This window comes from Vombatus ursinus, unplaced genomic scaffold (genome assembly GCF_900497805.2).
Source record: "Vombatus ursinus unplaced genomic scaffold, bare-nosed wombat genome assembly UNPS02014867.1, whole genome shotgun sequence".
NCBI classification, from domain to species: Eukaryota; Metazoa; Chordata; class Mammalia; order Diprotodontia; family Vombatidae; genus Vombatus; species Vombatus ursinus.
In genome coordinates, this window is record NW_020954645.1 from 1,296,878 (window position 1) to 1,311,047 (window position 14,170).

A 14,170-nucleotide genomic window follows, 5' to 3' on the forward strand; every position below is an offset into this window, starting at 1 on the left:
TGTGTGTGTGTGTGTGTGTGTGTGTGTGTGTGTGTGTGTGTGTGTGTATCACTGTGCTGGGAGTCGGAAGGAGTGGAGTGGGTTCCAGTCCCCAACTCTGGTCCATGACCTTTGACACTGTCCTGCCCGGGTTCTTGGTGTCTTCTTCTGTAAAGTGAAGTAGAAGAAGTAGAGCTCTAGGATTCCTTCTGCCTTTAAAAATTGGCCACATGGAATACTGAAAGACTCCCTGGATTTGGAGTAAAAAAAAAAAAAACAAAAAACCAGAATTTGAATTGAAGATCCACTACTTACTATGTGTGTAAGCTTGGACAAGTCACCTAAATGCTCTAGCCCAGGGGTGGGGAACCTGAGGCCTCGAGGCCACTTGTGACCCTCAAGGTCAAGTGCAGTCCTTTGATTGAATCCTTTTATTAAAGGGATTTGTTCTGTGAAGTTTGGATCCGGTCAAAGGGCCAAAGGTTCCCCACCCCTGCTCTAGCCTTAGTTTCCACCTACATACAATGAGGGGCTTGAAATTTATTCCAACTCTAAATCTTTTTTTCTAAAATTTTATTAATATCTTTTGTTTTCAATATCATCTTCATTTCCAATCATATCTCTACCCTCTCCTCTACCTGGAGAGCCATCCCACCTAGCAAAGAATTGAGAAGGGGGGAGGGGTGGGGAGAAGGGGGAGAGAGGTCAGTTCAAAACTCGCCAACACATCAATTAAATCAGAGTTTATGCAATGTTCCACACCCATAACCTCCCACCTCTGCAAATACCAGAAGAAAGTTTTCTCATCTCTTCTTCAGCGCCAAGCCTGGTTATTCTAATCACATAGCATTCAATTTCTTTTCTTCCTTCTTTTCTTTTCTTTCTTTTTTTCTTTTCTTCTTTTTTCTTCTTTCCTTTCCTTTTCTCTTTTCTTTCTTTTCTCTTCTTTCCTTTCCATTCCCTTCCTCTTCTTATTTTTTTTTTTGTTTTGCCCTATCATTTACATTGTTACACTTGTTTTAATTTTTCCATTGGTTCCTATAAGTCAATTTGCACCACCTTCCCATGCTTCTTCAAATTCTTCGCGCTTACTGTTTTATGCTGCACCGAAATTTGTGTAGCCATTCCCAAATTGTTGAGTACCTCCTTTGTTTCCAGTTCTTTGTTCCAGGTCCAAAATGAACGATCTCTTATTACCTCATGAGATGCCTTCCCATTCTAGGACCCTCTAGCATGGTAATAGCAATTCACATCTACATAGAACTTTAAGATTTGCCGTGCAGTTCTTTCATAATCTGTGAAGTCAGAATAGTAGTTCAAGTGTTATCATCCCAACTCTGTAGACAAGAAAAATGAGAGACAATGAAATGAAAGGATTCGCACGAGATCGGGGAATTCATCAGTGGCTCTGCTGGGACGTCTGCCCAGGTCAGCTGACTCCAAGTGTCCTCTTTTGGGAGCTGCCAGAAGTTGGAAGAACCATTTCAGAGACTGAAGTAGCTTGGCCTGAGACTAGATATATGTACTAGCGGCCCCTGTGGATAAAGCCTGGACTTGGAGTAAAGACAGACCTGAGTTCGAATTCTACCTCAGACACTTCCTAGCGGTGTGATCATCCCAGGAAAGCCCTTCAACTTCACTCAGCCTCAATTCCGTCAGCTATAAAACGGAGATGACGATAGTTCCTACCAGACAGGGTTATAGTGCTTTACATAATCTTAAGGAGCTCTTCAAATGCCGACTGTTGTTATTACTACTAATAACAATAACAAATAATTATTATTTCCTCCTTTCTATATTTCGGAAGTAGAAACTGAGAACAGGGTATGTGGAGAGGCTGTGTTGACTGGAGCTCAAGTAGCCCAGGGCCACCAGGCAGGCACCCCAGCGCTATTATCATTGGGCCCCCAACAAATAAAACAGGGACCAAGTTAATCCCAAATGGCTGGTGTCCTGGCGATTAGAGACTCCACTCAACCCTTCTTAGCCACATCTTCAATCTTCCCAGACCCAAATCCACTTGGAAGCTAGACAGCTCCAAGATCTGCCATGTCAACAGCAGCCATTCAGCGTCCAATGGTGCCCACACCATTGTGTGGTACCTGCCCCAGCCCAGGAGCCCCTCACCCTTTCAATTAAGCTGGCCTGGCCACATACCCTGCTCTCAGCTTCCATTTCTGAAGTATCAATAGAATAGTCCCAGACCAAGTTGCTGCTGCTGCTTTAATGTATCTTCAAACTTCTAGCCAGTCTCCCCAGAGTGATAGAAGATGGTTCAATTGCCTCCATTTTGGATGATGATAATCCTGCCATGAATCCCCTCGCACACACATGCATGAGATCCCTTCATGCAAATTATCACATCTGGGGGTCGTTTCTGAGGAGAGTAAGGGGGACAAGGTTACTGTCATGTTTTTGTCACAAGATCTCCTCCCTCTCTAAGCCCAGATGGGCCCAAGAGGTTTTGCCCTAACTGCTTTATTTGAATGGTAAAAGCAAACTGCTTACCTCAGTTAACTCTGGACTCTTTAATCCACTCAGTTTTAGACACCTTAAACTCACCAACATGACATTCTACAATTCCCAGGACACCCTTGAGAGTCTGTGTGTGAAAATGAGGAAAGGGGGGTCTGGTATATTGGCCATGGAACTGCCATTACCTAACTGTCTAATGTTAATGACCCACTGAGACTATCTGCCTTCTCACACGTATGAAAGGCCTCTCTTTCTGAATCCTGGTGGAAGAAGTCAGCCCATGAAGACTGCAGGGCTCCGACCTGGACCCAGGCTCGGGGCTGTTTGCAGCCTCCGTGTCGCCCACCCTGTATCTTAAATCTGCTTCAATAACTTTGCTGTGGGTAGCAGTCCCAAGGCTCATTCTACTGAACAAATTAACCCACAGAATGACGTGTGGTTCTGACCTTCCATTCACAGCATCACAGAATCTTTCAAGGCTTTGCTTATTAATAGTACCGATGTTACAGTTATACACACCACTGATATAGGGAACTAAATGAAACTGGAGAACAAAATTGCTGTTTGTTGAGGACATAAAAATCGGGTTGGACACAGACAGGTTGCTAAAATAAATAAAGGTGGATTAATTTTTTATTCCCTGTAACTCACTGTAAAAGTCAGAGAGGGACTAAGCAAAGAATAAGCGCAAAATTTCTTAACTGAGAGCCAGGAGGGAGGTTACGGGTAAAAAGAACACTCAGGAAAGCTGGGTTATAGCACTGTCTCAACCACTGACAAGCTATTTGACCTTGAGTGAGTTATCATGCCTTTTAAAGACTGAGTTTCCTCCTCTGGAAAAAGAAATGAATGTCCAACTTTGACAGTCTTTATTCTATGTTCTGGGCCCTCTCTCAGCTCTGACATTTAACGATCTATAGTCTCCTTCCAGGTCTGATGTTCTGTATTCCAACATGCCTCCAGGTCTCATGCAGTGTCCTGTGCTCCCTTATAGTTCTGATATCCTACGAATCCATGAGTTACTGCTTACCAGAGGATTCCAGATTGCATATGGTTTGGTCTAGGTCAGGAGTTCTTAACCTAGCATTGATGGACTTGTTTTAAAAAGACATTTTGATAACTGTATTTCAACAGAATCGGTTTCCTTTTTAATCCTACATATTTTATTTTGTTCATTTAAAAACCTTTTTCTGAGATGAGGTCAACAGACTCAACAAGACCACCAAAGAGGCTCATGACACAAGAATGTTAAGAGAGTCAAGAGGACCTTACTTATATATGTGAACTCCGAGTTTCCACAGCTGTCATTTTTCACTTCTGTATCCCCAATGCACTTGGTACATAGTAGGTGCTTAATAAATGCATATTGAATTGAGTTCATTGTAGACCTTATGTCTGAAAAGGACCTCTGGTCTAGCCTCCTTAGATATCTAAGACATTCTCATTTTACAAATGAGAAAAGTGAAGTTCAGAGGAGTTAAATGTCCAAATTCATTATAAATGACCTCTCCTCACATCAACATAATCATAATGGTTAAAATTACTATTTTTTTTTGAGAGTGCTCACTTCTAGGCTTTAGTTGCAGCTCCCAAGAGTAGCCTGGGCAGTGGGCTAACTACCCCTTAGGTGGTAAAATCTCATGCTCATGAAGGGAGAAGATCGTGATGACCCTTCTAGCTAAGGTCCAATATTACAATTGTGAAAATTGCTCCCCAAAATGACATGACACTTGTCAGTTTCACTTTTGCCTTCGCTCAGTGAGTTCCCCTCGGGTGCTGTGAAAGAGTCAGATGGAGATGGGAAGAATATGCCAGTGTAGGGACCACAGGTCACTCAGCCAGGCAGAGTATGAGAACCAAGAAAGCTCAGGAAAGTCAGGGTGGGAGGAAGGAACAAAGGCTAGTCATTGGAGAGAATCAGATCAAGGAAGAACCCAGGCCTGGTTGTCAAAGTAGAGCATGGGGTCAAGAACCAGGGATCCAATATGGTTACAACAGGGTCTGAGCAAGGCAATGGGTACATAGGTATCCAGGAACTAGAATGACACAAAACCAGCAAGACATGAGGTAATGAAGTGAACTTGAGCTTCTCACACAGAGCACATACAGTTAGGTTTATTGGCAGGTGATCGCCTTGGCATCTGTGGTATGTGTGTATATTTTGGGGAACTTGTCCAGTGATTCATTGTTGACAGCAATGTAATGATTGACTACACCTGAAAGATCATGGCCCCCTAATGTTCTCTCATCCAGTTGAAGGCAGGAATGCCTGTAAGGAGCCTCTGCTATGGAAAAATTCTTGGTTCTGCAAAATTTGTCTTGCCTTTTGGGAAAGGTGTGCGGCTCTCGGAGGACTAATAAGGAGGAGGGAATAAATGGAGGAAATATTTACACAGGGTTTTCCTCTGATGACACAGACTCTCAGTGAAGAAGGACAAACATAACCTCCTTTTCCTAGATGGGTACTTTCATTTTACTTGGCCACCTGTGCATAATCATAACCCCTGACTATAGAGAGCATGATACTTTATTAAACATTTTCACATACATTCTTAATTTGTCCTCATAACAACCTTGTGAGATACTGTGAGTAGGGCCAATCTGGTCACCCCTATCTTCTGTGTGAGCTGCTGTTTCTTGTCCAGTGGTTCTCACTGTTAGAGACATCTGGAGGCCTCAGAACTACATTTTCCCTTCTCTTCTCCTCTCCTCTTCTCTTCCTTTCCTTTCGCTTTCTGTCTTTTCTCTCCTCTCTTCTCCCCTTCCCTCCCCACCCTTCTCTTTTCTCCCATTCTCCCTTGGGTCTCCCTATCTTGCCCAGGCTGGAAATATAGTGGACACTCATGGGCCTGACCCAACCACTGATTGGCACCAGAGCTTTGACCTATTCCATTTCCAACCTGAGCCAGTTTGTCACTCCTTAGGCAGCCTGGTGGCCTCCTGCGTCCACAGGCTTACCATATGGGTGCAAGACTTGACGAGGACACCAATTCACTTTAACCACTGAAGCTCAGAACTCCTGAGCTGAAGCAATGGCAGTTGCCTTAGCTTCCCCCGTAGCAGGGATTACAGGTAGGTACCACCGTGCCTAGCCAGAACCATACTTTCAGCTGAGTCTCTGAAGAATAATCTACAGGAAGTTCTCATTGGTGAACTTTAGTAAACTGAACAGTTTGAACCAACCCCCTGACCTTCTCAGGTCACCTGCAGGTACCAAGATAGGGATCCAAACTCTCTTAGGGGCACAGAAGCTGATATACATTTCCCTGGACAAACGCCTAAGATTATTCCAGTGGAAAATGTACATTCATATCCCAAAACAAGGCTGTCAAGTGCTGGATATGTTTATCAATACAAGGTCTTAGAAGAGTTTTCTTGTAACATAGTCATTTATGTATGCAGTGAGTATCTCTCTCTGGCCTCATCCTCTCAGAGCCAGGCTTCCACATCTCTCCCTGAGGGTTCTAGGGGTGTCCCTGAGGGGTTGGCCTGTCCTCGCTCTAGTGCCATAGGCTTACGCTGTCATTCCAGGCATCTTCCTCCCACTGTTAGCTTCCAAGGACTAGGCCCCACTTCCATTTAACTACTTAACATCAATTAATTAACAACTAATTCACAACAGAAGGAATGTTTGCTTCAAGGAAACATCATTGAGAAAAGTATGAACAATTCCCCTCAACACCTTGGGGCACACTCTCCCTTATACTACATAGGTCTCTAGGGAGATTGAGCTCAGACTTAATACAGTTTCTACATAGCAATTTGATGTCCAGATGTGGCAAGATCGCTGGATTGGTCCTTGTCTCAACAACTACTGGGCTGGCTGCAAAACCTGACTTTTCAAAGCTCACAATGTTATAGTCTCCAATCTCTTCACCTAAAATGAAAGAACAAATGCTGAGTCAAAGAACTAAGAATAGTATTCTATACTAATTGCTCATGGTTGGGCTGTGCCAATGTAATAAATATGACAATAACACCTAAATTTATTTATTTAGTGCCAAATGCCAAATGCCGATGCCAAATTCAAATCATTTGGTACTTGGATCTGATTTTGGAACAATTAGGACATCTCCACTTGTATTTCATCATTTTGTAGTTGTATTCAAATAGTTATAGGTAAACTTAAATATTTTATGCATTCTGTAGTTACTTTGAATGGGATCTCTCTCTCTCTGCTAGGTTTTGATGTTAAAACATAGCAGTAAGATGCAAGAGATGTTGTAAAGGTAGATTTGGCAATTAACTAGATGTATGGGGTGAAGTGTTAAAGGTAATGCTGAGATTATGAACCAGGGAGGCTGGAAGAATGGCGGTGCCATCTACAGAAATAGAGAAGCTTAGAAGAAGAGTGGGTTTAGACTGAAAGAGACCAAACTCTGTTTTGGACGTATTGAGTTTGAGATGTCTCTGGAACATCCAGTTTGAAGTTCTAACAGGCAATTGGTGATGTGAGACTGAAGCTCAGTGAAAAGAAAGTAGCCGGATATAGAGATCTATGAGTCCTTGGTACAGAGATGATAATTAAACCTTCATCCCATACAACCAATCAGTTGCCGAGTATTTTTAAATTTACATTCATAGCATCTCCCACATAAGTCTCCTTCTCTTGACTGACAGTCACTACTCATTTCAAGCCCTCATCATTTTTCATATGCATTAGTACAATAGCCTCCTAATTAGTCTACTTGCCTCTTCCTTCCCCTCTCCAATCTATCTGCCACCCAGCTGCCAAAGTAATATTCCTAAATCACAGGTCAGACCCCCTACCATTCATCAAACTCCAATGGCTTCCTATTATTCTGGGATCAAAAGCAAATGCCTTTGTTTGGCATCAAAACATTTTATACCCTGGCTCCAACCTACTTTTCCATCTTTATTATACATTCTCTATCTCATGAATAATGTGGTTTTGTCAAACTGATCTTTCTCCCCATCTCTGTGCCTATGTGCAGGCTGCCATGTGCCTGGAATACACTACCTGTGTTTTAGAATCTCTGGTTTTCTTCAAAGCTCTACTGAAGCATCATCTACATGAAACCTTTCTTAATTCTCCTTCACATATCACTCTATTTATCTTGTATATAACTTGTATCTACATCGATATCTAAATATACATGTTGTCTGGCTAATGTGGAAATATGTTTAATATGATTATACATGTAGAGTCTCTATCAGATTGCATGCCATCATGGGGAGGGGGTAGTGAAGGGAGGAGGGAAAATTTAGAACTCAAAATCTTATAAAAGCAAATGTTGAAAAATAAAAATAAATTAATTAAAACATATATATATATATATATATACACGTTGTCTCCCCATAAGCTCCTTGAGGAAAGAGGCTGTTTGAATTTTGTCTTTGTATCCCCAGTATCTTAATTCAATGTCTGAAATGATGGTGTGTAATAAATGCTTGTTGATTGATTGGTGGGAAGGCAGTGAGAGAGGAGCGATCTTTATGTGTCTGTGTCTCCCCATGACTGCCTTGAGCAGCTCATATCCTGTGGCTGTGCTTTTTTACCTGCCCTGAAGATCTGAGATTTAGTTCACCAGAAAAAGCAATTCTGGGGTAACAGTAAGTCAAATTCAACTATGGACTATGTATGTGAATAAGATGCTGAAACCATAGTCCAACCTGTAGGGATGTGTCTAAGAGAGACCCAGACATTACATCTTGTCTTCAGAGAGCTTCAAGGAAGCAAGGTTCATACACAAATAATGAGAAAACAAGACAAGGCAGCTTGCTAGAGTTTTTTTTCTAGAAGCCTGAAATTGGTATGGGAGAGGAACGAAGGGGGTAGGCTGTGAGAACCAGGAGCTGAAAGTAAAGTTGAACACCTACGATGTGCTGCAGGAGGAAGACAGTGGACAACTAAAATCAAGTTAATTCACGTGGGTCCCCCAGAGGGATCTTTTCATAATTGATCTAATAGTGATTTTTTTAAAAACAACAACATAACAACATAGAGGCTTTCTTTAGCATCAAGGTAGCAGGGCAGGCTGTTTACAATAGAATCCCAATTTTATGAATGGGTCCCTGTTTTAAATGGGCCACCCAGAAAAACTATGAAACGATGTTTCTGGAACATTATTCAAATGTGCAGGTCAGCAGCAGGGGGTTGGGATATGAATGCCAGATTACTCATGGAATTACATGCTTCTAACTACCCTTGAACCCAAACACCTATGACAGTATTCTCCTCCAAAGAATTTCTTCCAGCAGAAATAGGGTTGTTAATTTTCCCCAATCTAACCCCAAAACAAGAAGTCAGCAAAGTTTCCTCTTTAAAGAAAACATATTTGCCAGAAATAATTAATTATCTGGACATTTTTCTCTCCCATACTGGTGACCTTCCACCTGATTTGGGGCTATAAAGAATATTTCTGTCTGAATTTCTTTTTCCCTTATGCACACTGTCAAGTTTTCCCTTGCCTTCTTCCTTTTCCTCTGAGATGTTGACTGTCAGTATCACAGATCACACACACTTTGGCCAAGCCAAATGTGTGAGGATTTGCAGAAGTAAAAAATTGAGATGGAATAAACTGGGCCAATCACCTGTAAACACTATGCAAGGAAGGTGACCTCTGTGACCTTCAGTGATGGGGGCGGTGGGAGGAAATGGAAGCCAGGGGAGAGTGAAAAAAGGGAATAAAAAGGCTTATTTTGAATCATTTTATGCATATAAATTTAGGTTTAATTTAATTCTTGTTTCCCCAAAATATCTAGTGAAATGAAAATGAGATCTAAATGTAGACACAAAGAAAATCAATCACTGAGAAAAGAGAGGGATGAGGCTGGGCCTATGAGATGGCAGGTTAGCATTTGGGCAAAGAGGAAAATCTCTCCCTTCCCCTTAACCACCCAATACCTCAGGCTTGAACCCTGTTTTGTTAAAGAGATCTATATGGTTCCACTACATAGGAAAAAGGTTTCACAGCGTTTTATGTCACTGAAACAGGAAGGTTTTAAAAATTATTCAGCAACCTGGCAACAAACCACAGCACTGATTTTCAACCGCCCGACAGCTCGACTGCAGGTGTGTCCGAGAGCCCCAGTGCCTCTGTTCGATTATTCTATGCCAGAAAATTTATTAAAATCTATTTGGGAAAAGGACAAAAGTTAATCTATTTCTGTTCTTTTCTTATTCTTCCTTTAGCTTATTTTTTCCTTCTTAAATAAATGCATTTTTTTTTGGAGCCTGGGGCCCATCCTTGTTGTGTATGTGGTAGCATGCTGTTGTGACAGCTGATTTGCAGTGAGATGCTTTTCTTGGAAGGAAAAAAATATATTTTTATACTGAGAGGAACATCACATGAAAAGCTCCTTGGGTAAACAGTACCGGGGATAGAGCAGTTCTTGCTCAGTGAGAGGTATGTCATTTCTCCCTGACTTTATTTTGAGTTTTCCATGCGTTAGTCAGGAACAGGATAAAAAAAAAAAGTTTCAGAAAGTTTAAGGAAATAAGAAATTAAAGGCGAGAAAAATAAGCTACAAAGAAGTATCTAAAATTAGTAGCCAAGCATAGTGGAACAACTCCCAATTAGCTATTTTTGACTGCTGAAAAATTAATCTTCCAATACTACTATTTTAAGGGTACCCACACCCTTTTCTCTTTTGTTGTTTTTTTCTTTTTAAAAAATTAATCAGTACCTCCTGCTCTCCACCTGTCCCCCAATTGAGTAAAACAAAACAAAAAACAAACTTGAAAAAAAATAACGTCCTTAATAGAGTCTCTGCATAGTCAGGCAAAACTAATTTCTACATTGTCCATGTCCAAAATATGTCTCTTTCTGTATTTTAAGTTTGTCACTTCTCTGCCAGGAGATGAGTGATGCATTTCATCATCATTCTTATGGACTCATGGTTTATCACTGAATTGATCAGAGTTCTAAAATCATTCAAAGTTGTTTTTCTCTGTAATGTTATCACTGAATAAAGTTTTCTCTTAGATCAGCTCACTTTGCATCAATTGATAATAGTCTTCTCAGTTTCCTTGGAAACTATTTTGTTATTTCTTATGGCACAAAAATATTCCATTTCATCCATATACCACAATTTGGTTAGCCATTCCTCAATAGAATCAGCCTCGGTTAAGTGTCCAGTGCAAGGTACTGGGCTGAATGCTGGGAGTACAAACATGGGAGGCAACATGATGTAGTGGATAGAACTTGGATTTTTTAAAAATATTTTTAAATTCTGAATTTAACACCAAATAAAATAAGCATATGTAATTACATAATAAAACAGAAAAAGAGGATTGTACATGAAACTACAAATCTCTATTATGTGCAGCTTACTTTTCTTTTTAAATATATAATAAATTCAACTTTAACTTTCAAAGATGCCCCGTTTGTCTATGATTCCTTCCGGCTTTCCTTCTGTCCTCTTCTGTGCATTAAAAAGTGCTTCAATAAACCTCTTTTGTTTCTTTTCTCTTTTTTGGCTACCCTATCCCTAGACCTCCTCTTTCTGTCCATATTACTACCCTCCAATTAGGGAAGGGGGAAGAAACCCTTCTAACACATAAGCATAGTCAAGCATAACAATTCCTCTTTTTTTCCTTTTTTTTTATTTTCACATTAGTCATGTTGTAAAGAAGAATCAGAACCAATAGGAGAAACCACAAGAAAGAAGAAACAAAACAAAACGGAAGAAAAAAAGAGCAAGTAGTATGCTTCGATCTGCATTCAAACTCCATAGATCTTTCTCTGGATGTGAATAACATTTTCCATCATGAGACTTTTGGAGATGTCTTAGATCCTTGCATTGCTGAGAAGAGTTAAGTCTACCAATATTAGTCATTGCACAACGTGCCTGTTACTGTGTTACAACATTCTCCTGGTTCTGCTCACTTCACTCAGCATTAGTCCATGCAAGTCTTTCCAGGTTTTTCTGAAGTCTGCTTGCTCATCATTTCTTATAGCACAATAGTATTCCATTACATTCATATACCACAACTTGCTCAGTCATTCCCCAATTGATGGGCATCCCCTCAATTTCCAGTTCTTGGCCACCACAGAAAGAGCTGCTATAAATATTTTTGCACATGTGGGTCCTTTCCCCATTTGTATGATCTTCTTGGGATACAGCCCTAGAAGTGCTATTGCTGGGTCAAAGGGTATGCACGTTTTTATAGCCCTTTGGGCATAGTTCCAAATTGCTCTCCAAAATGGTTGGATCATTTCACAACTCCACCAACAATCCATTAGCGTTCCAGTTTTCCCACATCTTCTCCAACACTTATCATTTTCCTGTTTTGTCATGTTGACCAATCTGATAGGTGTGATGTGGTACCTCAGAGTTGTTTTGATTTGCTTTTCTCTAATCAAAAGTGATTTAGAGCATTTAAAAAAATTTTTTTTTAAAAAATTTTTAGGCAATTGGGGTTAAGTGTCTTGCCCAGGGTCACACAGCTATAGAGCATTTTTTTCATATCACTACAGATGGCTTTAATTCCTTCTCTGAAAATTGCCTGTTTATACCTACAATTCCTTCTTTACCCACATATGAACACATATGTCTTATTTTTCATCTTGAATCCATCACTTTCCATCAGGAGGTAGGTACTATGCTTCATTATTGGTCCTCTGGAGTTGTGGTTAATCATTACTTTGGTCATTTGGAAGTATTTCGTAGTTGCTTGTCTTTGCAATGTTGTTACTGTATAAGCTGTTTTAATTCTGCTCTCTTCACTCTGCATCAGTTCATACAAGTATTCCTAGGTTTCTCTGCAATCATCTTTTTTAATATTTCTTATGGAGCAACAATACACCATAATTTGTTCAGCCATTTCTTAGATGATGGACAACCTCTTTGTTTCTAATTCTTTGCTGCGATAAAAAGAGCAGCTGTAACTATTTTTGTACAAATGGGTCCTTTTCCTCTTTAATCTCCTCGGAGTACAGGCCTCACAGTGTTATTTCTGGATCAAATGAAATACAGGTTAGTGACTTCTGGGGTAAGTTCCTAATTGCTTTCCAAAATGGCTGTACCAAGTTATGGTTCTGCCAACAAGCAGTGGACTTGGAATCAATAAAAACTGAATTCAGATCTCCCTTCAGGTATTTACTCACTATGTGATCCAGGGCAAATTATTTAACCTCTCTGAGTCTCATTTCTTCATTTCTGAAATGGGAATAATTAATACTTATATGTCATACAACTATTACAAGGACAGCATGAAATAGTCTATACAAAGCACATTGCAAACCTTACATTACTCTACAAATATGAGCTATTTACATATATCATCATCATCATCATCATCATCATCATTACTACCACTATTACTAATAGAAAGATCATAGTCAACTTCTGGCCAAGACAGCTACTTGAAGAGAAAACAGATTGCTCAGCAACCACAAACCTATTCCAGCAAAACCCTGAAATTTCCATCAAAAAAAAAAAAAAGAAATTTCCATCAGACCAAATAATTATCAATAAATCCAATGAGAAACTATAACAGTGGCTTCTTCCATCCCAGAACTATAAAAGAAGTTAGCCAGAAGCCCAAGGGCTCTAGGAAAGTTTCCACTAGTCAGCACCAGCAAGGCAGCTTCCTAGCACAGCCAAGGGCACAGGTAACTTGCAAGGCTCTATGTGGAAACAGCCAGAGCAGAGGGATTCCCCCAAGAAAGCCCTGGGGTGGTCAGAAAGTCCCAAGGTAGGGACTTTAAAAGTGCCAGAGAGACATTGCAACAGAAGGAGATCAGTAGCAGACCTGGACATCACAGACCTAGGGGCTCTGAGGTCTCTAACACTCTTTCTTTGGAAGTCCCAGGAAAGTTATAGCCTAAATCCAAATCTCCCCTGTCAAAAACAAGTACTGCAAGCATCCAGAAAGAAGGAACCCGAGTACCAGAAAACTACATTTAGCACCACAGAAGTCTTCTACTATAAATGAGAGGATATCTTGAAATAAAATTTGCCAAAAGGCAAGAAATAGACTTACAACCAAGAATAACTTATTCTGCAAAGCTTATTATAATTAATCCTACAGAGGAAAGGTGGGTTGTTTTTTTTTTAGGCAACTGGGGCTAAGTGGCTTGCCCAAGGTCACACAGCTAGCAAGTGTCAAGTATTTGGTCTGAGGCCACATTTGAACTCAGGTCCTCCTGACTTCAAGGCCAATGCTCTATCCACTGTGCCACCTAGCTGCCCCGAAAGGTGGATTTTTAATAGACTAGAGGATTTTTAAGTATTTCTGATGGAAAGACCAAAGCTGAATAGGAATTTTGAAATATAAATGTAAGATTCCAGAGAAACTTAGAAAGATAAATTTATCTGAACAATTAGAAAGAACTGTGTGATGATGTAGTGCTAACATTCCAATAGGTCGACAAGTCCAAGGGAATTTAATAAGTGTTTACTATGTGCCAGGTACTACACTAAGCATTTGGAATATGATGAATACAAGCAAAAAGAAAGATGGTCTCTGACTTCAAGGCCCTTATGTACTAATGGAGAAAGATAACACATAAAAGGGAGTTGAACAGAGGTTGGAGGGGCAGCTAGGTGACTCAGTGGATAGAGCTCCAGCTTTGTAGTCAGAAGGACCTGAGTTCAAATCCAGCCTCAGACACTTGACATTTACTAGCTGCATTATCCTGGGCAAGTCACTTAACCTCAACTGCCTCGTAATAAAAAAAAAGAAAGAAAGAAAGAAAGAAAGAAAAGAAAAGGAGGTTGGAAGGAGAAGTTCCTGTGTGAGGGGCAG

General features: G+C 40.4%; 1 protein-coding gene across 1 annotated transcript in view; it reads right to left on the minus strand.

Moving 5' to 3' along the window:
* Positions 1 to 975: 975 nt before the first annotated feature.
* Positions 976 to 14,170, minus strand: part of SNAP47 (synaptosome associated protein 47) — a 96,865-nt gene continuing 83,670 nt past the window's right edge. The window contains exon 7 of the transcript XR_003567317.1: positions 976 to 1,316. The gene's annotated coding sequence lies outside the window, so the exon portion shown is untranslated. The remainder of the gene's footprint in view (positions 1,317 to 14,170) is intronic.